The sequence below is a fragment of the Macaca mulatta genome, chromosome 14, assembly GCF_049350105.2.
Source record: "Macaca mulatta isolate MMU2019108-1 chromosome 14, T2T-MMU8v2.0, whole genome shotgun sequence".
NCBI lineage: Eukaryota > Metazoa > Chordata > Mammalia > Primates > Cercopithecidae > Macaca > Macaca mulatta.
Window position 1 is genome coordinate 128564126 of NC_133419.1, and position 24376 is coordinate 128588501.

Genomic DNA, 24376 nt, shown 5'->3' on the forward strand with positions numbered 1-24376 from the left:
AGAAGAGAGTAGTGATACCTAAAGCAATGACCTCTGCAAAGGAACATAGAGTAAATTTTGAGATTGATCTTTTTGGTGGACTAGGGGAGATGGAAGGGCAGAGAGGATCATGGGGTAATCTCATTAAGCAACAGAATAACATGCAAGCAAAACAAGTCTTTAAACTTAGAACCAATTTAAATTATCCAATTCTTTGCCCACACACATTAAGCTAGGTGGTGTCAGGATTGAAAATAAAACAAAACTTTGTGTAACTCATAAAATGTAATCCATAAAGCTCCCAGAAAACAGATTTTAGTGTCTTAAGGCATGCTTCTCCAATACAATCATTCCGACACCATCACATTTATGAAATCAAACGCAGAGGAATAGGGGTACTAGGGTTTAGATATGGTTTTCTTGGCCCCACCAGGTCTCATGTTGAAATCTGATCCCCAGTGTTGGAGGTAGGGCCTAATTGGAGGTGTTTGTTCTTTGGGATGAATCAGTCTTGAAAGGATTGATGCCATCCTTGCAGTAATGAGTGAGTTCTCTCTCTTATTTCCTGAAAGAGTTTGCTCAAGAGCTGGGTGTTAAGAAGAGCCTGGCACATTCTCCCTCTCTTTTGATTTTTCTCTTGCCATATAATCTGCACATGCCAGCTCCCCTTGCCCTTCTGCCATGAGTGGAAGCAGCCTGAGCCCCTCACAAGAAGCAGATGCTGGCACCATGCTTCTTGTCCAACCTGCAGAACTATGAGCTAAATTAACCTCTTTTCTCTTTGAATTACCAAGCCTGAGACATTCCTTTATAGAAACACAAATAAATAAATACAGGAGGTACAAACATAAAGGGGTAGCATGAAGGAGTTATTTTGTAGTGATAGAAGAATTCTGTATTTTGATTGTGATAATGATTATATGAATCTGTATATGGGACAAAATTGCACAGAACCACATACATACACACCTGCATGAATACATGTAAAAGTACTGAAAACTAAGATCTATAGTCCAGTTAACAGCAATGTACCAATGTCAATTTCCTTGTTTGATGTTGTACTATCATTATAATAAGATGTCATGCTTGGGAGAAGCTGGGTGAATGGTGCACGGGTTCCTAGGTACTCTTTTGCACAACACTCTGAGTCTATAATTACTTAGAAAGTTTTTTTAAGCTAAGGAAAAGTTTCTATTATTCAATTATCAACATCAACATTAACTTTCAACTGTTGACCTACATTACCACAGGGGCTCCTCAGTCATGGTGTCAACATGTTGTTTCTTGGCACCCCCACTGTTAATCTTGAGCAGACCTCCAGACCTACTCCAAATAAGCACACCAGTTGTGTAAAACCAAGTATCCTGTTCAAGATCTTTTCCTAGTTGCCATCCTTCCCTAGTTAGATTGCCACTTGAAAGACGTTGGAAGCCACCATGAGATTGAGGATCTGTCTACTACTGGTAGTTCAGGGACCCAGACTAAACAAGACACAGGGGTCAGTTGGAGAATTATAAGGTCTTCTTAATCTTATCAAATGTTTTTCAAGGATGGCAAATTAAATTCTGTCACTAACTTGGTTTTATTTGTTTGTCAAATATTTATTCAGTGACTTCCCAGAAAGTCCTGAAACTTGTGTAAATGATTCCTGGTTGCCCAGTGCCGACAGGATAAATTCCAAATCACTGAATCGCTCACATAAACTCTTTCACAATATTTGCCCAGTCTGCCTCTCTAGACCCATTTTTTTCTTACTCCTTTCACCATCATTCTTCTTCAGGTTACCCCTACCCCAGAGGATATGATGCATTCTATATTCATCCATGTACATTTACTTGCAGTTTCACAAATATTGCACCACCCATTGTTCCTGCTAATCACTGAGTTTGGAATGTTTCCTCTGCCATTCCTGGAATATCCCTTGTCCCAACACACACACACACATACACACACACACACACACACACACACGTTTAAGCACAGAAAACACCTACAAATCTTTTAAGACCCAGTTCAAGAGTGCTTGCTTTGACATATTCCCTAACAAACCTTTGTGATTTAGAATGGCCACTTCTTTTCAGCTCCTCCCATTAGGAGGTAGAGACAGTTTTCCCCATTCTTGATTCTGGAATGGCCCATTTAATTGTTCTCACCAGTTGAATGCAGTAGCAGTGGCACTGTGTGACTGCCCAGTTTCCCTCAAGAGACCTTGCAGTTTTTGTTCTCACTCTCTTGGAAAGCTGCTGCCCCTATATTAAAAACCTGGGTCAATATGCTGGAAAAGCCACATGGAGGAGAGCCAAGACACTCAGCTGCAAATTCCATGTTACTGCCAAGTATGTGAAGGAAACTTTCTTGGATCCGCTGGCTGCAGCCAAAACACCATGAGTAATCCCAAGAGATGCCAACAGAAGAACTGTGTGGCTGAGCCCAGATCCCAGAACAAAATCATGAACAATACCTTTTGTTTGAAGGTTCTTTGTTTTGGAATGATTTGTTACACAGCACTAGACAATTGATATAGCCTCACCCCAACTCCAATCTCAAATAACTGGTCATTCTGAATTCTGAAAGATCACAGCACTCTGTGTCTACTTCTATTATAAGATTCATATTTGACCATAATTATTTATTTCAGCATGTCTCTCCACTACCAGACTTTGAGTTCCCTGGAACTAAAAACATTGCTTGGACCTCACATGTACCTGCATACCTAGTAAGCACTAAAATAATAATTGGTAAAGCAATGAAAAACTAAAGGACTGGCCTTCCTCAGGTTGATCCTGTCTGAGTGTGTTCGTCAAACCACAGGCAGAAGGAACTTTCACTTCGTATACTGGAAAGAGTACTGAACCTCATGCCTCAGTGGTGTGGCTCACCTGAGGTTAAGTTTAGCAGCAGTAATAGACTGGAACTTTTTAGAATGCTAAGATTCAATAGCCTCAGATGAACAGTATTTTACTAGCTCTGCCAATCTAAAAGCCTAGGGAACTCTTTGCTTGCAAATAACAGCATATAATTCCAAGCAAAATCCTATAAGACTTGGCTTCTAGTCAAAATTATAAAAATAAAAACATTTGTTTTTTACAGTTCCTCTCTAGAGTTTTGTTCAGCATTATCCAGATGAAGTTGAATTATTCACTATAACCTATAGTTATTTGCATATAACTGGTGATATGGCTGAAAAAAGCAGGATCTTATCAATTATCTTCAAATCATGATTTCTCCAGTTTAGAACCATATTTTGCATATATTTTAGCTGGACTAGTCCAACTATTGAATCATTAAGTAATCCATTTCTAAGCATGGATGTTAAATTACATTTAGTTAAGGTTGCATTATTGCATTTAGTACTATTTTCATCATATGTGTTACTGTTAATATCATGTTATCTTTAAAATAATCACTAGCATGAAGTTAGAAGGCAAAGAAAGATTGAGTAAGGGACTTGGAAGAAGAAATTTTCAATTCTTGTTTTGCTTTGTCAGTGACTTGCTCTTGGTCCCTTTTCATCTTAAATATTTGTCCCTAGTTTCTTTACTGGCAATGCCTTTTAATGAGAAAAGAAATGTTTTAATTACCCACAACAGTATTTGTTTATGTTAATTTAAAAATTACAGCATTTGCAAAATTTTAACTATAATCAAAATCAACAGCTAGCCTAACTTTTAAAAAGAATTCAGAATGCCTTATTGATATCTATTGGAACGTTTCATATTTGTGATCCATTTTACTTTCTACTGTTGAACAGCAGATCCTTCTGGTTCAAGAAAGGCTACAAATCCTTATTATGTTGCTGTATTTTTGGCAAAATACAAACCGAACTCCATATTAGTGAGCCTGTATTTATTTGCAAGAAAATTTAATCCATATGATTTTGAGTCATTGTCACTTATAGTAATACAAGCAAATCATGCTGCATAAGTGCTACTTGATTTCCAGGACTCCTTTTGAGCCATCTTTTGAGGTGGTCTTTTTTATTTAGGACAAGAAGGTTTATTTTTACTGGTTGAAAAAAGGCTCAAGTTTGAGTAAAAATACGGGCATTCATCACAACAGAGGATGAAAAACAGACTTCTTCAGACAAGTAACAGCATAAGTGTTGAGGAGTGTTCTAGACAGATAGAGTGACTCAGCTGTGAGGTGTACACTTTCTGGGCAAAGATTAACCCTCCTGCCAGCATAGGCCAACAGTAATAAGCAAGTCAACTTTTCTTTTCCACGTTGTCCAATGTAGATAACTGGTGACTGAATTAAAAATACAAATCAAATTATTGTAAAGTGAATGTTTGTTGATTTTGTAACGTTTATGTAGGTGGGAGAGCCAGGGTTTGAATCAGTCTTGTGTTCTCTGTTGAACTGGGTGCTGAATGGAATCCACCTCAACTGGCTAGTCCTCAAACTTCGTACCAGAGCAATGAATCACCTTCAAACTCAGGGAGCATACTGGCTCCAAAGACCATTAACCCTGGGAACTCCCCAACTGAAAGGTGGGACTGTTGAGATTTAGAACTGCTGGCTTGGAGTTGTGAGTCATGTTTGAATGCCAACAACCTGGCATAAATCACGGAAGCACTTGAATTTCACATTCATTGCTTACAACAGTGTGGAAATTGCTCAACATTTATGGCAGACATGCATTCCACAGATATAAAAATAAAACTTCATTAGAAATCTTGATCTTAAATTTAGACATTGAGAATTAAATTCCAGGAGAGTCAATCTTTCTCAAACCATAAATAAGAAATAGAGTGGTTCCATTGTTTAACTTAACATTTCTTTTTCATAATCTATATGGCCAAAAATCTTAATCAAAAGACATGACATTTAGAGACAAAAAACAGATTTAAGACCCTACGCTGCTGATCACTAGTTAACTGATGTTGGAAAATCACAAAACTCTCTACTTTAGCTTAGTTTTTTCAGCCTAATGTGCATCATAGGGTTAACATCAAGATCCAATGAGGTACTATGTCTAGAAACCTTTTAGTCATTAATTTAGAGTCATTCATTTATTCTTTGGCTTAATGTGCAAAATTGAGAAAAAGGCATTAGCACAAAACTTCATGTGACTAAAACCCATGAATCTCTGAATATTTTTAACCTCTGTAGGAAAATGTTGTAAGATCTGTAACACTGCATTTCAACCTGTTTCCAGGCATTAAGAACAACTATTTATTTGCCTCATAACCCAAATTCATGCTCCCCAATAAAAACTGAGTATCTAACATTAGGGTATAAAATGCCAGCTGAAAGAGTATTCACAACCATATACAACGAAGAGTCACACTTCCAAGAAGAAAGCCAATGTCCCACTTCAGCATCAAATCTAAGACACTGCATTTCGCTTTCTCTGTACCAATATCATAATTTGTTGGTTAATCTCTTGGTTTTATTTCAAAAATGAAACTATATTTAGAGAGGAAACAAATTCTACAGCTGCTGTTGGATGCAAAAGATCTTTTTCTTTCTTGGATGCTTTAGATATGGACAGAGAAAGGTACATATTTGAACCATATGTGAATTCAATATAATGTATTAGCTTTGATTGTGCCAGAGTTCCTAGAGGGCTCCAAAAATCAAAGGATGTGGCTGGTCACCCTAATTTTGGAGACTTGAATGCCTTTGTTCATAGTAGGAATCCAGAACAGAATGTAGCAACTTCTGTTCCTCATGATTTCATATACTCCATCCATAATCATCTGTCCTAATTCCAGATGCTAGTTTGGTTTACCCTATGGTAGCAAAATCAGTCAGTTTTCATTTTCTCAGGAAGAGAGGAGACTACTGGCAGGAGGAAGAGGAAGGCAGAGTAGAATGATAAAACCATGTGTGTGAAACATGGCTGCTTAGCCCAGTACTAGCAATCGCAATCATTTTGCTCTCTCTCTTCCATGTCTATTAAGTGAGAGTTTGGCTTGGTTGATTTCTAAGATCTTTTCTATGTCTGACAGTGAGTAATCTTACCAAATTCTTGAATTAGGCCACCACATAAAGATGAATTAATGCAAAAATGCTTGCATAAATGAAGGTATGGCACAAAAGAAATATAAAGGAGGGAAAGAGAGCTATACCATTTTAATGCAATCATGATTTTGACTTCAGTACATTCTGGAATCTACCAATCAAATCACAATATCTTCTCCCTAAGGCAGGCAATTCAGTAGTGGACATAAGAGAACTAGTGTATCAGTCAGGCTCCTCCATAGAAAAAGAACAAAGAGAATATGTAAATTAACCTTTGTTTGTTTGATTGATTGTTTGAGTAGTTGCCTCATCCCACAGTTGTGAGGACTGTCGTGAGGACTGTCACGTCTGAAACGCATATGTAAGGCTCACAGTGTGGAAACTCAGGTAGGATTTGATGCCACAGATTTGATGCTAGGGCCCTGAGACAGAATTCCTCCTCCAGGATAGCCCTTAGGCTATTCTTCAACAGATCAATGGTTCAACTTACTGTGCTGTTCAGCTTTCAATGGATTAGACGACATTCATCCACATTATCAAGGGTAATACCCTTTACTTAAAGACAACTGCATCAGCAAAATACCTTCACAGTAACACCTAGACTAGCGTTTGATTAAATAACCTGCTTTTCAGTTGAGTTAACTCAGAAGACTAACCATAACAACTAGTCTAGTGATGAGTTAAAGACTATTCCCTTTTCAATAAAACATTAGGGATTCCGCAAAATAGAGTTAATGCTCTGAAATTTGTCAGAGTTTGTAGCAGATTTTACACTTCTGCCAGTCAGTGTCGATGTTTTCTTCATGCATCTAGTTTTTACTTTATTTAGTTAAAGATGCCCAGACCACTTGATGATTGAGCAGATGACTTTGTTTCCAATGGCATTATGTATAGGAATATTTTAATAGGAACTTGTTCACAAGTCCACATTTATGCACATTTTTGAATATTTTAAAAATTACAGAATTTTTAAAATCAAGGGGCATAAACATGTAGAATCTTAGAACTGCATGGGCCTTCAAGATTATGTCGCTCTACTTTTCACTCAATGCCACAATATCTTCTCCCTTAGTGCTGAAGTTTTTAGTAGAATATTCCTGATGATGGGTAGATTACTACTTCAAAAATCAGCGGATTCTTAGTTTTAAATAGCTCATTATTGGAAAGATCTTTCACAAGATGGCCTGTGTCTATCAACCTGATAGTTCCATCCATTGACCATCTCTCTGCTCTGTGAAGACATGTATGATAATCTATCATCTCTATAAATCCAATCCTAGTTTCACATATGATCTCTAAAATATACGTAAACAGCTTCCTGCTTCCTTCACCATGCCTCAGGTGGCACTATAAATTGCTTTCACTCTCTCCCTAATCCCTACTATGCTCTAAAAATAAAAAAAAATAAAACAGAGTATTAATTCCTCAGATGTTTATTGAGTTGAATCTATATGTCAGATGCTAGATGAATTTTTGGCATTGTGCCATTTATCTAAAAAACTCACACAAAGGCATTTTTAGTCAATGTAATAAAGCCTTAAAATGAATTTAAGGCCAAGATATGGGTATCTATGCTTTTAGAATAACTAAATCTTGGTTATTCCTTCGCAAGAAAAAAAGGCAAAAGTCGTGTTAATAAATGGATAATACTTTTTTATTCAAGCTAGATACTCATCATTGGAAGGAAATTAATAGCAATGTTGGTGAACTATGTTTGAGTTTAGGAATTTAGGAGAAAATCAGAGAACTTCTGGAGATAACCATTTTCTTTTCCTTTTCTTCATCAATCCAAACAGAATCAGAATCCATCCTTCTTTTTCCTAACTGGAATTTGAGAGGCACGAGAAGGGAGCTAAACACGCAGACTTCAGTATCTGGTGGAAAGAGATAAGGTGTCTCAAGGAAGGTTAGGTAAGGATGGGGTGTCAGGGACATCTGAATAAAAAAAGAGTTTAAGGGAGAAGCATGATGATTAAAGAGAAGAGTGCTTACAATCTTCTGGAACACCTTCCCTTCTCCGTAATTTCTTAAATATCTCAGTAATATTTTATAATTACTAAAGATATTTCTACAAATGGGAACATTTCCTTATATGTGTTTGTTCAACCTAATTCAATATGGTGGTTAAAACCTGTATATGAATGTTTAGGGCAGCTGTATCCATAATGACCAAATACTAGAGCAACCCAGATGTCCTTCAAAAGATGAATGGTTCAGCTAACTGTGCTGCATCCACAGCACGAAACACTCACTACTCAGTGATTAAAAAAAAAAATACCAAACTACCGATACACGCAAAACTTTGTATCCAAGGAATTAGGCTGAGTGAAAGAAAAAACAAAAGCCAGCCCTGAAGGCCTACATACTATTTGATTTCCTTTATACAATATTCTTTAGGTGACATAATTAGAGAAATGGATAACGGATTGATAATTTTTAAAGACTGAGGGAGGTGGTAGGAAACTGCGGCTACAGAAGAGCAATACAGAATCTTTGTGGTGACAGAACTCTTCTATCTCTTGGCCGTATCAATGTCAATATCCTGGTGTAATATTATAAGATGGTTTTGCGAGATGTTACCATTGAGGAAGACTAGGTAAAGGTTACATGGGAGCTTTCTGTATTATGTCTTACTGCTGCATGTGAATCTATAATTATCTCAAAATAAAAAGTTTAATTTACATAATCATATGGGCATCTTTAGGTCTGCGTCTGCATTATCTATTCTGCTCTGTTTCTATTGATCTATGTCTGTCTCTCCACCAGTTCTACACTGTCTTGATTCCTGCAGCCTTAGTAAGCCTTCATATCAGGTGGAGTGCTTCCTCCCACCTTATTCTTTACTTTCAAGATTGTTTTCACATTTCTAGGCTATATATCTTTTCATATTAATTTTCAAATACATTTGTATATGTCTACAAAATGTCTTGCTGAGATTTAGATAGGAATTATATTATACCTATAGATCAATTTGGGGAGAATTGACAATTGTATTATTTTGAGTCTTTTCAATTCATAAACACAGTATTCCCATTTATTTAGCTCTTCTTTAAGTTTCATAGCGTTTTATAATTTTCAGCATAAAGAGATTATACATATTCTGTTAAGTTTATAGCTAAGTATTTCATTTTCTTTACAGTTATTTTGTAAAAGATTGTGTTTTGAATTATGTGTCTAATTTTGATTTTCAGTTATTTGTTGTTAGTACACAGAAATGTGACTAATTTTTGTGTGCTGATCTTGTATTCTGAAAACTTGAGGACTTTTTGGGAAGCAGGTACCTTGAAATTTTCTATGTAAATAATTATGTCATCTGAAAATAGGGACAATTTTCTTACTTTAGAAACTTCCAACCTTTTCGTTTGTTTGTTTCGTTTGCCTTATTGTAATGGCTGAAACCTCTAGTACTATGTTGATTAAGATTAGTGGATAGATATCCTTACCTTGTTCCTAATCTTGAGGAGAAAATTTGGTGAGAAAGTCATCTACACTTAGGTTTGATGTTAGATAAAGGGTTTTTGAAGATGCTTGTTAGTAAGTTGAAGAAGTTCCCTTCTATTCCTATTTTTCTGAGTTTTTTTTCAACCATCCATGGATGTTGAATTTTGTCAAATGCTTTGCTCTATATTGATTTATATGATCTTGTGATTTTTCTTCTTTAACATGTTGATATGGCGGATTATACTGATCAATTTTGAATGTTAGATCGGCCCCACATAGTTGGAATAAAGCCTGCTTAGTCATGGTGTATAATTCATTTTATACATTGCTGTAGTTGATTTGCTAATATTTTGTGGAGGATTTTTGCTATGAGGAATAATTGTCTATATTTTTCTTTGTTTTTTAAAATTTGTATTTTCTTTTCAGTTTTTGGTATCAGAGTAATTCTAGTCTCAAAAAAATGAGATGAAAAATATTATCTAAAATTGGTGTCAATACTTAAAAGTTTGGTAGCACTCTCCTGTGAAACCACCTGGACTTGGACATTTCTTCCTCAGGACATCTTAATTACAAATTGAATTTCCTGAATGGTTATAGAAATATTCAGACTGGCAAATCATCTTAGCTGAGTTTGGGTGGCCGGTGGTTTTCAAGGAACTGGTCTGTTTTTTCTGTGTTGTTGAATTTATGAGCTTTCAAAGGGTTAAGACATATGAATAGTCTGCTATGGTATAGCCAGCCTCCAAGATGAGCCTCAATGATTCTTGCTTCTTGCTATTCACACTCTTGTGTAGTCACCTTGCACATTATACTGGAGTTGGCCTGTGTGAAATATAGACTGTGTCAGAAATGGCAATTATGTCTCCTCCAACACTGGGCTATAAAAGACATTGCAGCTTCTGATATAGTCTCTGTCTCTGACTCTGGCTCTGAGGAAAGCCACCTGCCACACTGTGTGTAGCTCTATGGAGAGACCACGTGGCGGAGACATCAGCTCTGTGAGTGCACCATCTTGGATATGGATTCTCCAGCTCAGTCAAGGTTTCAGATGCCTGCAGCTCTGGCCAACACCTTGCTCACAATTTCATGAGGGACCATGAGTCAGGTCATTCAGCTAATGATTTTCCTTTTTCTCCAGTTTTAATTATTTGATCATTCTTTTATTCACTCATTTACCCATTCCTCCATTAAATAAATATTGACTAGACCTCTACTATATGTCATACATTATATTGGGTCTGGGAGTAAAAAGAATGTTAAACAGAATATTAAATAGAATTTTCCTTTTGTCTCAGCCCCAAATTAAGGGGCAATAGATAATTGCCCCTTTCTCCTAAAGATAATATCTTAGAATTACAACATATACCTTCTAGGGCTTAATAAAAAATAGTAGGATTAGTCCTGTGCCTCTCAAGCCAGGCAGCTTCTGGAGAAGCAACCAGTTTCTACAAACCAAAGGCCAGAAATCTAAAAGGAATTCATAAATGAGAGTTGTTAGAGTAGGAAGAGCATGAGAAAAGTGCTCTGGCCTTTCTCCTTCCCATTGGGAGGGTTTCCTCACCACCCCCAACCCTACTGGAGGGATTTTCCAAGAGGGTCTCCACAGAGATGGAGTTGAAGTGCCTCAAGAAGATTGGCAACTTATTCACCAGCCTAATGAAGTGGAGCTGCAGAATCACTTATGCTTAAATCAGTACTGCTGCTGAGCTGAGAAATTTCACCCAGGTATGACAAGCATGCACTGGGGTTTAAAGGTTATAGGCTAGAATGAAAACCAATAACTGCTTCTTTTATGGTGCATTCCTAAGGCAGGAGACTGTCTGGAGTAGCTGCCATTGTAAAGAAGCAGAGACTGCAGCAGTAGCCAGCACAGCTTCTATGCACCTGTCTCCAAACCTTCATCCCTTGTATTTTTCCTCTTAGAGTCCCAACCATCCCTTGCATCATAAATGAAGCCAGGAACAAAAAAAAGTTATGTTGAATAGAACTTGGTAAACTTATCAGATGCCAAGTTAAATGATGTGACATTCCACCTCTAGCAATAAGAAAGCTGTAACTTTGGACCTATGAACACAGAAGTGTTACAATAATTGTTCAATCACATGCTATTGGTCTAAGAAAAATAACTTGCCTTTATAAATCACTCACTAGCAGGAAGTATCTCAGCACTGAATGAATTCCGCTATATTTTCACTAGTCTTCAAATAAAATCTCTTCATCATAAGACACTGAAATGGACAGGACTGTTCACGAAGTGGAATTTAGGCCGGGAACAGTGGCTCACACCTGTAATCCCAGCACTTTGGGAGGCCAAGGCAGGAGAATCATTTGAGTCCAGGAATAAGAGACCAGCCTGAGCAACATGGTAAGGCCCCATCTCTGCAAAAAATGCAAACGTTAGCCAGCGTAGTGGTGCAAACCTATAGTCCCAGCTACTCGGGAGGCTGAGGTGGGAGGATAACTTGAGCCCAGGAGGTTAAGGCTGCAGAGAGCTATACAATTGCACTCGCCTCCACGACAGAATTAGACCCTGCCTAAAAAATGAAAAGGTGGAATTCAGAAAGTCAGCATATATTTCCTCTACTTTTAAAACACCTCTGCAAAGATATCTTGCAAAATTATGCCCACCTCCCACCTCTGTGGATCGAGAGCCACCTTCTGTTTGCAAAAATTTAAATTTTCCAGAACACTTTAGAAGAGGTCTGATTAGTTCTTTCTGGAACAAGATGGACTTGGTATACCAAAGACACACAGAGAGTAAAGAAGCTTGGGTCTAAGTGAAGGCTGGTCCTTTTATCTTACGTGTAACTTTTGTTGTTGTTGTTGTTGGTTTTTCTTTTCTTTTTTTTTTTTTTTTGAGACAGAGTCTCCCTCTGTAGGCCAGGCTGGAGTGCAGTGGCACGAACTTGGCTCACTGCAACCTCCGCCTCCCGGGCTCAAGCAAATCTCCTGCCTCAGCCTCCGGAGTAGCTGGGATTACAGGCATGCGCCACCACGCCTGACTTATTTATTTATTTATTTATTTTTTATTTTTAGTAGAGACGGGGTTTCACCATGTTGGCCAGGCTGGTCTCAAACTCCTGACCTCAGGCAATCCACCCATCTCGGCCTCCCAAAGTGCTGGGATTACAAGCGTGAGCCACCACACCCGGCCCTTATGTGTAACTTTTAACAAGTCATTTAACCCCTCTGACCTTCAATGCATTCATCTGTAAAGTGCAGACAATAATGTCTTCCCTATATATTATAAATACTGAGGAAGATTCCAGTTAATATGTGTATTAAAATTATCATCACTGGGCATGCTGCGTTGGTTTCCTGTTTCTGATTTCCTACTAACTGCACCAGATTAATCATAAAATTCCGCTTTCTTCATGCAATCAAAGAATGCTGACTTTGGGCAGGACAGTATTATTCTGTATCCAAAACATGCCACAGCATAGCCTCAGTCTACCCTTTTCAACCTTCAACCTCATTTCCCAACACACCACAACATGTGTGCTGTGGACTCAGGCTGAACTATCCTACAAAGTATCTTTACCTCCATGTCTCTGTTTACCCCCGAGATAAATAAAGTATACATTCTGCCCTTGCATGTTTGGGTTTTCTCCATACCCTTGAATGGTTTCCCTTGGAATTCACAAGGTAGTGTCCAGGTTTTTGGCTTGAGATGTAACATTATTCATCTTTTTCCTCTCTCCTGTATTGTCTCCTTGAGGAAAGAGATAATATATTCTGATGGGTTGTTTTCTGTTTTGGGTTTTTATTTTTTGTATTTTTCACAACATAAAGAACAATAGTTTGCACATAGCAGATGCTCAATAAATGATTTTTAAATAATGAATGTATGATTTTAATTTCATATAAATGTGAGACTTGTTCTCTGGACTCCACCTTTCAGAAGAGTGGGTGGAGACAGAGGTCGCCTCTCCTTATCTGCCTCGGAAGCTTATTGAAAAAAGAAATGTGCGGCCCAGAAGACACAAGGGTGCTGAGAGGCTCTTGGGAGAGCACCTTGGTCCAAGATGAAGAATGCAGAGGTTTATCCTTCAGGCTTGAGTAATAAATCCCTCAAACATTGAATTACTTTTCACTAGAAACAAGAAGGCATTCTTTGAGTATTTAAAAATTCTTTAGATAGCAGCAGGTCATGGGAAGCCACGCAAAGGCTGCTCAGTGCAGGAATCTGGTTCTGGGTGTCCCCCTGGGAAACCAATCTCCTGAGCTCAAGGAGATCCTCATTTCTGATTTTTTTCAAATAACCGCAAAGGAGACCTAAGTCGGAAGACTTAACCTCTTCTATGCTCAAGTAAGCCCTTAGCTGCAAGTGGAATTCAGAGTATTTCCACTTCAGAATATAACACACATTTTGGAGGAAATGGGGGATTGACTTAGCCTGGAAAGATAAGGCAGCAAGGGGATCTCAAAGGAGAATGGAGTTTTTAGCCTCTCCACACAGTGCATTACTAGGGAAATCACCAAACATGTAACACACGCGCTGTGGCTTCAGCAGGGAGCCCTGGCTTCTGCTTCAGCCCTGCTGAATTCCCCTCAGCACAAAGATAAATTTCTTTCTTTTTTAAAAATTTTAACTTATGGGGTGCATGTGCAGGATGTGTAGGTTTGTTACGTAGGTAAGTGTGTGCCATGGTGATTTACTGCACCTGTCACCCCCTCACGTAGGTATTAAGCCCAGCATGCATAAGCTGTATTTCCTGATGCTTTTTCCCCTCCCTCTGACAGGCCCCAGTGTGTGTTGTTCTCTTCCTGTGTTTATGTGTTCACATTGTTCAGCTCCCATTTATAAGTGAGAGCAAGTGATGTTTGGTTTTCTGCTCCTGTGTTAGTTTGCTGAGGATAATGGCTTCCAGCTCCATCCGTGTCCTGCAAAGAAGGACATGATCTCGTTCCTTTTTATGACTACATAGTATTCCATGGTGTATATCTACCATGTACCACATCTTTTGCTTGCTTTTCTTTCTTTTTTTTTTTTTTTTTTTTTTTTTTGGAGACAGAGTCTCGCTCTGTTGCCAGGCTGGAGTACAGTGGCACAATCTCGGCTCATTGTAACCTCTGTCTCCCAGGTTCAAGTGATTCTCCTGCCTCAGCCTCCGGAATAGCTGGGATTACAGGTGCACACCACCACACCCAGCTAACTTTTCATATTTTTAGTACAGACCTGGTTTCATCATGTTGGCCTGGACCTCCTGACCTCACAATCCACCCACCTCGGCCTCCCAAAGTGCTAGGATTACAGGCATGAGCCACCGGGCCCGGCCACCACATTTTCTTTATCCAGTCTATCACTGATGGGCATTTTGGTTGATTCCATAGTTTTGCTATCGTGAATAATGTTGCAATGAACATACATGTGCATGTATCTTTATAATAGAATGATTTCTATTTTGGGGGTTATATACCCAGTAATGGAATTGCAGAGTCAAATAGTATTTCTGGTTCAACGTCTTTCAGGAATCACCACACCGTCTTCCACAACAGTTAAACTAATTTACATTCCCACAAATAGACTTAAGATTATGCTACAAGGCTACAGTGACCAAAACAGCATGGTACTGATAGAAAAACACACACATAGACCAACGGAACAGAATAGAGAACTCAGAAGTAAGACCGCACATCTACAACCATCTAATCTTTGACAAACCTGACAAAAACAAGCAATGGGGAAATAATTCCTTATTTAATAAATGGTTCTGGGAGAACTGGATAGCCATGTGCAGAAAATTGGAACTGGACCCCTTCTTTACATCATATACAAAAATTAAATTAAAATGGATTAAAGTCTTAAATTTACAATCCAAAACTATAAAAGTCCTAGAACAAAATCTAGTAACACAATTCAGGAAATAGGCACAGGAAAGGACTTCATGGCAAAAACATCAAAAGCAATTGCAACAAAAGCAAAAATTAACAAATGGAATCTAATTAAACTAAAGAGCTTCTGCACGCAGAAGAAACTACCAGAGAGCGGACAGACAACTTACAGAATGGGAGAAAATCTTTGCAGTCTATCCATCTGACAAAGGTCTAATATCCAGAATCTACAAGGAAATTAAACATGTTTATGAGAAAAAAAAAACCATTAAAAAGTGGGCAAAGGACATGGACACTTCTCAATAGAAGACATTTATGTAGTCAACAAACATATGCAAAAGAGTTCAACATCACTGATCATTAGAGAAATGCAAATCAAAACCAAAGTAAGATGCTATCTCATGCCAGTCAGTATGGCAATTATTAAAAAGTCAGGACTTCTTTACAAGCTGAGACATCACTTGTCTCTGGTTAGTAGGTCTGTCACAGCCGCCACTAGACATGGCTATTCTCAGAGCCAGTCCTCACTTCAGATTTCATATCATTCCTGCCTGCTTTCTACCTTGGCTCCATGTGTAAGGGATTGCTTACCACAGGAACATATATTCTCCCTCTCCTCTGTATCTGTGTAGAGAAATATGGAACATGTATTTCTAAAGAAGAAAAAAAGATTTTTTTTCCAGTACAAGGCCATTTTAATGCAGATTTAGAAAAGTAAAAGTAAAACTTACTCATGTGAACAGTTTGAACCTGCCACTACAGATAAAAAATTAAGTCAAGAATCATAACTAGCTGGTAAAGTAAACATTTACACAATTGACACATTATTTAAAAAAAAAAAAATCAAGCAGCAGCTAGGTGCAGTGGCTCATGCCTGTAATCCCAGCACTTTGGGAGGCCAAGGCAGGTGGATCAACTGAGGTCAGGAGTTCCAGACCAGCCTGGACAACATGGTGAAACCCCATCTCTACTAAAAATACAGAATTAGTCGAGTGTAGTGGTACATGCCTGTAATCCCAGCTATTTGGGAGACTGAGGCAGGAGAGTCACTTGAACCTGGGAGGTGGAGGTTACAGTGAACCGAGATCGTGCTGCTGTACTCCAGCCTGGGTGACAGAGCAAGACTCTGTTTCAAAAAAGAAAAAAAAAATCAAGCATAGTAGAAGCAATCAACACACAAAGAAATTAACAATAGCTAAAACTCCACACAGTAGAATTGTTGAAAGTGAAACATTGAGCAAAGAATCACCTTACGATTAAACAGACAAAAAATAAACTTGATAGAAATCATTTTAGATAGACTGAAAATAAGTAAAATTATACACAGTAAATATTGATGACAATAATATTTGTTAAAATATCAAAATATCCTCAGAAATTTAGATCTAACATTTTTAGACACAAAATTTGGACTTTGTAGCAGTTATGGCCACAAAAGATACGTTACAATTGCATGAGTAAAAATTGATTTAAATTCAAATGAGACATTTTTTGTAAAATTTACACTAAAAAGGATTTGTCCAGATGAAAACAAGTTTAGTAAAATAAATTTTTTTTAAAAAATTGAGGTGATTTAACTCTGGATACTAAATTGATAAAGGAAAAGTAACCTTAATGTCATTTTCTCCAGAAAATTTTTTTCAGTTAAAAAAATTATCAGCACTAGTACATGTAAATATAGTGTTAAAATATACCCAGTCTAAGAACAGGCAGATGTTAATAACTGATGTGCAAAAAGGGCCAGATGCACTTCCCATGTGGAGTGAGCACACAGCCAGCTTCTTGTATAAAACCAGGAGTCGAAAAACCCTTCGTACACTCTATACTACCTCCCCTGACGCTTCTTCTATGTCCCCCCTCAATGTTTGTCACCTCAGCCTCTGCTGGGGTGATTCCACTATCATGGATCCTCTCTCCAGAGAATATCCTTCAATGCCAAGCTTGCATTCTGGTAGATTGGTCTTAAATTCTGACACACACACACACTCACATTCAGCCTCACACATAAAGGTGTGGAGGTTGAAGAGGGTAACAGAGTAGTCTTCTGAGATGCAGTGAAGATAATTCATTTCTGGTCATGGAGTCTCATTTGAGTTTTACAACCCTACAACTGCAGTAGGCTCCAGCACAGAGAGTGATGAGACAGCCATCCACCCATCTCCCTCTATGAAGAGGAGAAACTGAGACTGGGGAAAGCCGGGTGACTCGTGGTGACTGGCATGACAAGTTGAGGGGGCGAGGGTAATGGAAACATTCATTGTTCTTTGCTAGTACTTCTATGGAAAAACAAATCAACACGGTTAATTACTCTTAGTCAGCCCTGCATGCAATTTAAAGGCAAGAAATATTTTTCTTTCCTGCCTTTCCATTCCACTTCTCAGAGCTCGCTGACACTTCTGGTCCTAAGTTAGCACATTGCCCTGGCATCAGCATCCTGCCCAGGCCAGCCCTTTCCAGCCAGGCACCACATGCTGGCTAACCCTCACCACCATCCTGTTTCTCAGAACTATTTCTCACCTAATTCCCACGAGGCTGCTAAAAGCAGGAGCAGGAGAACGTATTTACAATAAATATATTTTAAAAGGATTTATATCTAGAATAGATGAAGTCCTAAAACAAATTGAAAAGACAAAGGCAAATAACCAATTGAAAAAATGCATGAGAGACTTGAGTAGATACTTCACAAAAGATTACATCAAGATTGCCAATAATCATGTGAAAAAAATCATTCAACTGGATTAATCATTGGTAATTACTAATTAAAACCACAATGTGATACCACAACACACAACCTACAATAACTACAATGAAAAATTCTAAATGTGGCAAAGAGGTGGGGCAACTGGAAGACTGATACACTGTGCGTGGGAGCTTTAACTGAGTCAACCACATTGGAAAACAGTGTAGCAGTGTCTACTGAAACTAAATATGTAAGTGAACTATTGCTTAGTAATATCACTTTTAGTTATATACCCAAGAGAAGTGCAAACCTATGTTCACCAAAATACGTTTACTAGAACTTTCGTAGTAGCATTATTCATAGTAGCCAAAGTTGGAAATTACCCAAATGCTCACCATCAGTACAATGGATAAGCATGGTGTATTTTACACCATGGAATACTACGCAACGATGAGAATTAATGATCTATAAATCCATGTACCAAGATGCACAATTGTCAAAAACACAATATTAAACAAAAGAAGACAGTATATATTTGTGATTCTAGATACAGCCCAAAAGAGCAAACAAATGTGTTATAAGTCATAGTAGAGGTTTCTCATGGGGAGATGGGTAATATCTGGAAAGGAATACAAAGAAGGGCTCTGGGGTGGTGCATATAGTCTGTTCTTTTAGCTGGGTGCTGGATGCACAGGTGTAGCTGGTAAAAAATTAGCAAATATATTCCCGGAATATGCTCATTTATATTTATGCATATTATAGTGCATTAAAAATGTTTGCAAACATTAAAGTAAATTTAGGCAGAAAATTATACCAAGTCCTTACCTGCATGTAAAAACTAATTGCAGACTGGAGAGATGTAGGCTTGAGAGCAGCACATGGAAAAAGGCCTGAGGTTTTAATTGACTACAGTCTCAATCCAAATCACGAGTAGACTGTGGATGCCAAAATTAATTTTAAAAAAAAAAGGTTCACTAGTATAAGAATTAAGTGTATTCAGTATGTAAAATGTTCTCAGCGACTATATAATATAGCCCTTTCATTTTACATGTGAGAGAACCAGAGCCCACAGAGGACTTGGCCCAATAAAATTTAGATTTTAAGAAAAAGAGAGCTGAACATCATGCTTTCTGACTTCCTCACCCAGAGCACATTCCTTTAGATCTGCACTTCCCAAGCCTTCCTGAGCATAAGAATCAACTTTGAAACCCTTAAAAAAAAAAACTAAATTGGCCGGGCACAATGGCTCATGCCTGCAATCCCAGTACTTTGAGAGGCCGAGGCGGGTGGATCACCTGAGGTCAGGAGTTTGAGACCAGCCTGGCCAACATGGTGAAACCCCATCTCTACTAAGAATACAAAAATTAGCCGGGTGTGGTGGTGCACACATGTAATCCCAGCTACTTGGGAGGCTGAGACAAGAGACAAGAGAATCGCTTGAACCCAGGAGGCAGAGGTTGCAGTGAGTCGAGATCATGCCACTGCACTCCAGTCTGGGCAACACAGTGAGACTCTGTCTCAAAAAAAAAAAAAAAAAAAAAACTTGAATCTCTAGGTCATTCCGTACAACAAGCTGAGGACACACTGCTCCAGTCTATTCCAGACCACTGTACGAGAATTGGTAATGCGATGCTTTTGCTCTACTCATCCCTTCATTCACTGTGATTGATTAATCAGAGTAGTTTCTACTTCTTGCAAGACAGTTTTTTTGGCAGTGGTCAAAGAAAGTGAAAAATACACCATACACAATTTCCGGTCAGTGCATATCCTCCGAATATGTAATGCTGCAAAATCATATTTCAAGTGAAAAGAGAAAACACACTAGTTTTACAAAATGAAAGAAACCTCATCGTTGGCCAGAAAATAACTAAAATACATAAGCAATAAATTTGACTCTTAGGGACCATAGTGTTCAAAACAACCCACATGCCGTATAGGACAAAAACCAAGTTCATTGGCACAGGGCGTAGTGGTAAAAAGAGGAGGCCGAGCCCAGAGTTTACATAAAGCTGTGTCACTCAAGTGCTGGTCTGCTGGCCCATGGCCTGGCTCCTGCCAGCCCAGTCACAGGGCAGAATGGGCAATGATGGAAAGAATGGTTCTGCCCTGCTGAGGATGGGAAAGGGGCCCCAGGGGAAAGCAGGGAAGTGAAAATACAGAGAGGCAGAGGAAAAACATCTCCTTACACAAGACTAGTTTGCAAATAGAAATTACAAAGGCCATGAAGAAAAAGACGCAGAAGAGATTGCCTACAAAATAAAACATTTCAGACAAAAATTCACTCCTGACAATATTGAAAATAATGACATTAAAATCTTCAAGATCCTTAAAAACTGGAGGTGAAAATTTATAAAACAAAAATGGTGTCATGGAACAAAAGACATAGATACTGAACACAGGTGGATGATAAAACCAACCAATCCCAAATCATAAAGTGAAAAATACAGTCATTAAAATAAAAACTTGACAGAGGAAACAAAATCTAAATTGGATACGGGTAAAGATATAATTAGCAAAGTAAAAGAATGAAGTATTTAGTAAATGACACTAGGAGAGCTGTCTATCCATATACATAAAATGTATTTTTCATATATAGTAGGCATAAATGATTTTTCTTATTTCATATTATTAATAAAATAAATTAAAATATAAATGTTAAAAACACTTTAAATCTATTAGGAGAAAATATAGGTGCACATATTTAAGATTTCAGAGCAGGGAAAGATTTATTAAAGCAAACACAAGAAGACAAAATCATAAAGGAAAACTCTGATAAACCTGACCAATTTAGACTTAAAAGTTATGCATAAATAATGGTATATAAAACAAAATTGAAGGCCACTGAAAGGAAATATGTTCAGCACATATAAGTCTACACTCAGAATATGAAAATAAATATATTCAATACAAAAATATAAAAGAATGTAATAGAAAAATGGGCAAAGTATTTTCATGTGTCATTCATGGAAAATGACAAATGAAATGGAAAACTGCATATGTAAAATGCAAGTGAAAACATGCTCACCTATAAAAATGATCAGGAACATTTTTAAAAAGTTAGACACACTTTAAAATCCACCAGATAGTCAAAAATATCAATATTTAGCCAAGAATGAGAGCAAATCGGAACTCTCATTTAACACTGATGAGAGTGTGCTAATAGAACCATCACAAAGAGCAGTGGCATCGCCCCAAAACATTTATACTCTGTAGCCCAGCCATCCAAGGTGAGAATGCTTCCCTGTGTGTGTGTTTGGCCTATATAAAATCTATGAACTCTTACAGAGTAGAGATAACTATATACCAGGATGTCCCATACAACAATGTTGTAGCAAAAAGGGGAATTAATGCAAAGGTCAGGTGGTAGTGAATAAAGACACATAGTTAGATACAAGGATAAATCACATGTGTTCATATAATAAAATATACTGCAGTTAAAAAGAATAACCTACATATGTATTGTCATGAATCTGCCTTGAAAATATAATATTGAATGAAAAAGCAAGTTAGAAAACTTTACATGTACTGTATTTAATTTAAATAATGCAAATGAATGATATAGCTTTGCAAATATGTATAAACTTATATATTTTTTATATATGTGCATATATTATAGTTAAAGGGTACATATATAGAACTGGATGCACATCAAATACTTCTTAATCGCTAGCTCTGGAAGGGAAGGGAATACAAATTAGGAAGGACATCACAGGGGTCTCAATTTTACCTATTATTTTCTTTGCCTCCAAAAAAGTGTAAAGAAAATTGGAAAAGTATTAACAGTTGTTCCATTCTGGTAATGGATGAGTATTTATTAATTAACTGTTTTTTTCTTTTATTAAGGGAAAATACCTAAATTCAGGAGCTTAGTGAGGACTACAGGGTTTCCAAACCTAGAGAATTTAAAAAGGAGCTTAAAGAAGTAGTATATAGCCGGGTGCGGTGGCTCATGCTTATAATCCCAGCCTTTCGGGAGGCCAAGGCGGCTGGATCACCTGAGGTCAGGAGTTCGAGACCAGCCTAGCCAACATGGTGAAACCCCGTCTCTACTGAAAATACAAAAATTAGCTGGGAGTGGTGGCAGGTGCCTGTAATCCCAGCTATGTGGGAGACCAAACCCAGGAGGCAGAGGTTGTAGTGACCTGAGATCGTGACACTGCACTCCAGGCCTGGGCGACAAGAGCGAGAATCTGTCTCAAACAACAACAACAACAAACAACAAGAAGTAGCATATTCATAAGCAGAACAGCTACTGCGGTAAGGGCACCCAAGCACATCATATTTGGAACAAGTGAGAGAACAAGAAGGAAGAAAGGAGTCCATCAACACGAATTCTCTCAGATGCTAGAACAACTGTCACTGACTTGCATTCTTTTGCTCCAAGGTCCCTAATGAAAATCCATATATGGGTATTAGAAGATTAGCCTCAAATTAAGAAAGAATTCTCTAGCAATTACAATTTTGAAAAATTACTTGGCAATCTCAGGAGGCAGTAAGACGCTATCACTGAAGTTAGTCAAATCTAACGTGAATACAACCTGGTGTGAATACAGCTTTTGGACTTGAGTAATGCTTGGTTGGCATAGTTTGAGGTTTGGCTATGGGGAGAATGGCAAGCATGATAACACCGTTGACTCCAATAATAAGGCATTTTGCTGAGCATTTCAAAAACTCCCTTACTTAATTCTTAAAATAACACTAGAGGTTGGTAATACTTCATTATTCTCATTTTACAAATGAAAGTGAATATCACATGCTTGGTAGAGATTTGAATTCAGATTGTTCTGACTCTAAGACCTGAACACGTCATTAAGTTCCTTACGACCATTAGAATGTCAAGATTTATGAAACCAAAGAACTAGATTTCTAGTTGTGAAATTTAAGGTTCACCAAGGATACATGTCTTGAAGATGTTAGGGCCAATTCAGAGTCCCTGAAGGCAAACCACTTAAAAGTGAACTTAAAAGGGTACTATTTGGTCTCGTAAAGTCTAGTTTTAATGCTATGAATGTTACTGACTCTACAACATCATATAAAGTTGCAAAAAAAATAAACAAATAAAACCTGACAAAATGATAGAGGGATTTGTACAAAAGAAGAAATAAGTACAAAGCCCAGTTCTGGAGACATTCGGTATCTGTGGGTGTGGATGTTTCACCATTTAGTGATCCCATGACCCTACACAGTCCACATTTTCAATGTACCCCTTACTCTACTCCTGTCATATGCTCAATCCTTATCACTTGAAAAATCTGTGAAATATTCTATATTCTCATAGCCTCAACCAAACCCTTCCCACACAGCTAACTGCCTGGCATTCATTTTATCTATATCTGAATAAGAGAGAGGTAGATGAGTCAAATATGCCAGAATTGTAACCTATAGTGTGAAGGAAGTGTAGGTGTTTGCAACGCCAAGTTTCGCTTACTCCCCTAGGCGGGGGGACCCTCTGGGGATGACATGGAATTTGTCCACTTAGCCTCGTGCCTATGTTGGTTAAGAAGGGCACTTCCCCAAGGATACTATGTCCAGGTAGGGGAAACAAATTACAAGAAAATTAAGCCCAGACCAAAAAGTACCTGTCATTGAACCCTCATGGCCATGCAGATTCCTCAAAGAGAACCTGAAGGACTCAGTGAGTTCTGGTTCAGGGTTTGGGGTCAAGGGTCAGACGCACAACTAAAGGTGTTTTGTGAAGTAATAGAAAAAATGGTGGGAAGGGGTGGGTGGCACAGTGGTGATGTGGGTGCTGCTGTGTCTCAGCCACATCCAGTGAAAAGCTCATCACTAGTGTTCTGGGACAGCCTGAAGGAGGACAAATGGGAGCAAACACAACCTCTCCAGCTCAAGAAGCTCCCTTAACACTGATTCTCTTGCCTGCCTTCCTTTTATCTCTCTCACCTCCACGGTGATTAGGATGCTCAGTATGTTAGAGGTCATTCAAATGACTTTGCTAATGAAGACTTAAGTTCCCCCAAATATGTGCATGGAAATATAATCAGGGTAGCTACTGGATCCCGAAGTTTTGGTCTCCAAGGAGTACATCTCCAGACAGCCACCGAAAGAAGCCAGTTGGTCAGAGCCCAGAGAGGTAGCTGTGCAGAATGTCCAGGGCACTCTGGACCTTTGGGCTTCTCTGTCCAGGACAACTCTCAAGCCCTCATGGTCGAAGTGGCTCTTCAGAGGGATTTCTCCTAAGCCCAAAGAGCAGTCAGGACTGGGCACTGAGGAGATTTTATGCATCTGAGCAAGAGCGACTGAGAGAAAAACGTTCTTGGCAGGAGCTTAAATTTCTGATTCTGGAAAAGGATTCTACTCAAATTTCTGAAAATTACATAATTTTAAGTACAAAGTCCAGGCTGGGCATGGTGGCTCATGCCTGTAATCCCAGCATTTTGGGAGGCTGAGGTGTGTGGATCACCTGAGGTAAGGAGTTTGAGACCAGCCTGGCCAACATGGTGAAATCCCATCTCT

At 38.3% G+C, this 24376-nt stretch overlaps 1 long non-coding RNA gene across 1 annotated transcript in view; it reads left to right on the forward strand.

The window, feature by feature from the left end:
• The first annotated feature begins 2518 nt into the window (after nucleotides 1-2518).
• The window catches only part of LOC114672182 (uncharacterized), a 28227-nt gene continuing 6369 nt past the window's right edge, over nucleotides 2519-24376 (forward strand). Inside the window, exons 1-3 of the long non-coding RNA XR_003722389.2 lie at nucleotides 2519-2695; nucleotides 5399-5479; nucleotides 7743-7857. This is a non-coding gene — a long non-coding RNA (uncharacterized LOC114672182). The remainder of the gene's footprint in view (nucleotides 2696-5398; nucleotides 5480-7742; nucleotides 7858-24376) is intronic.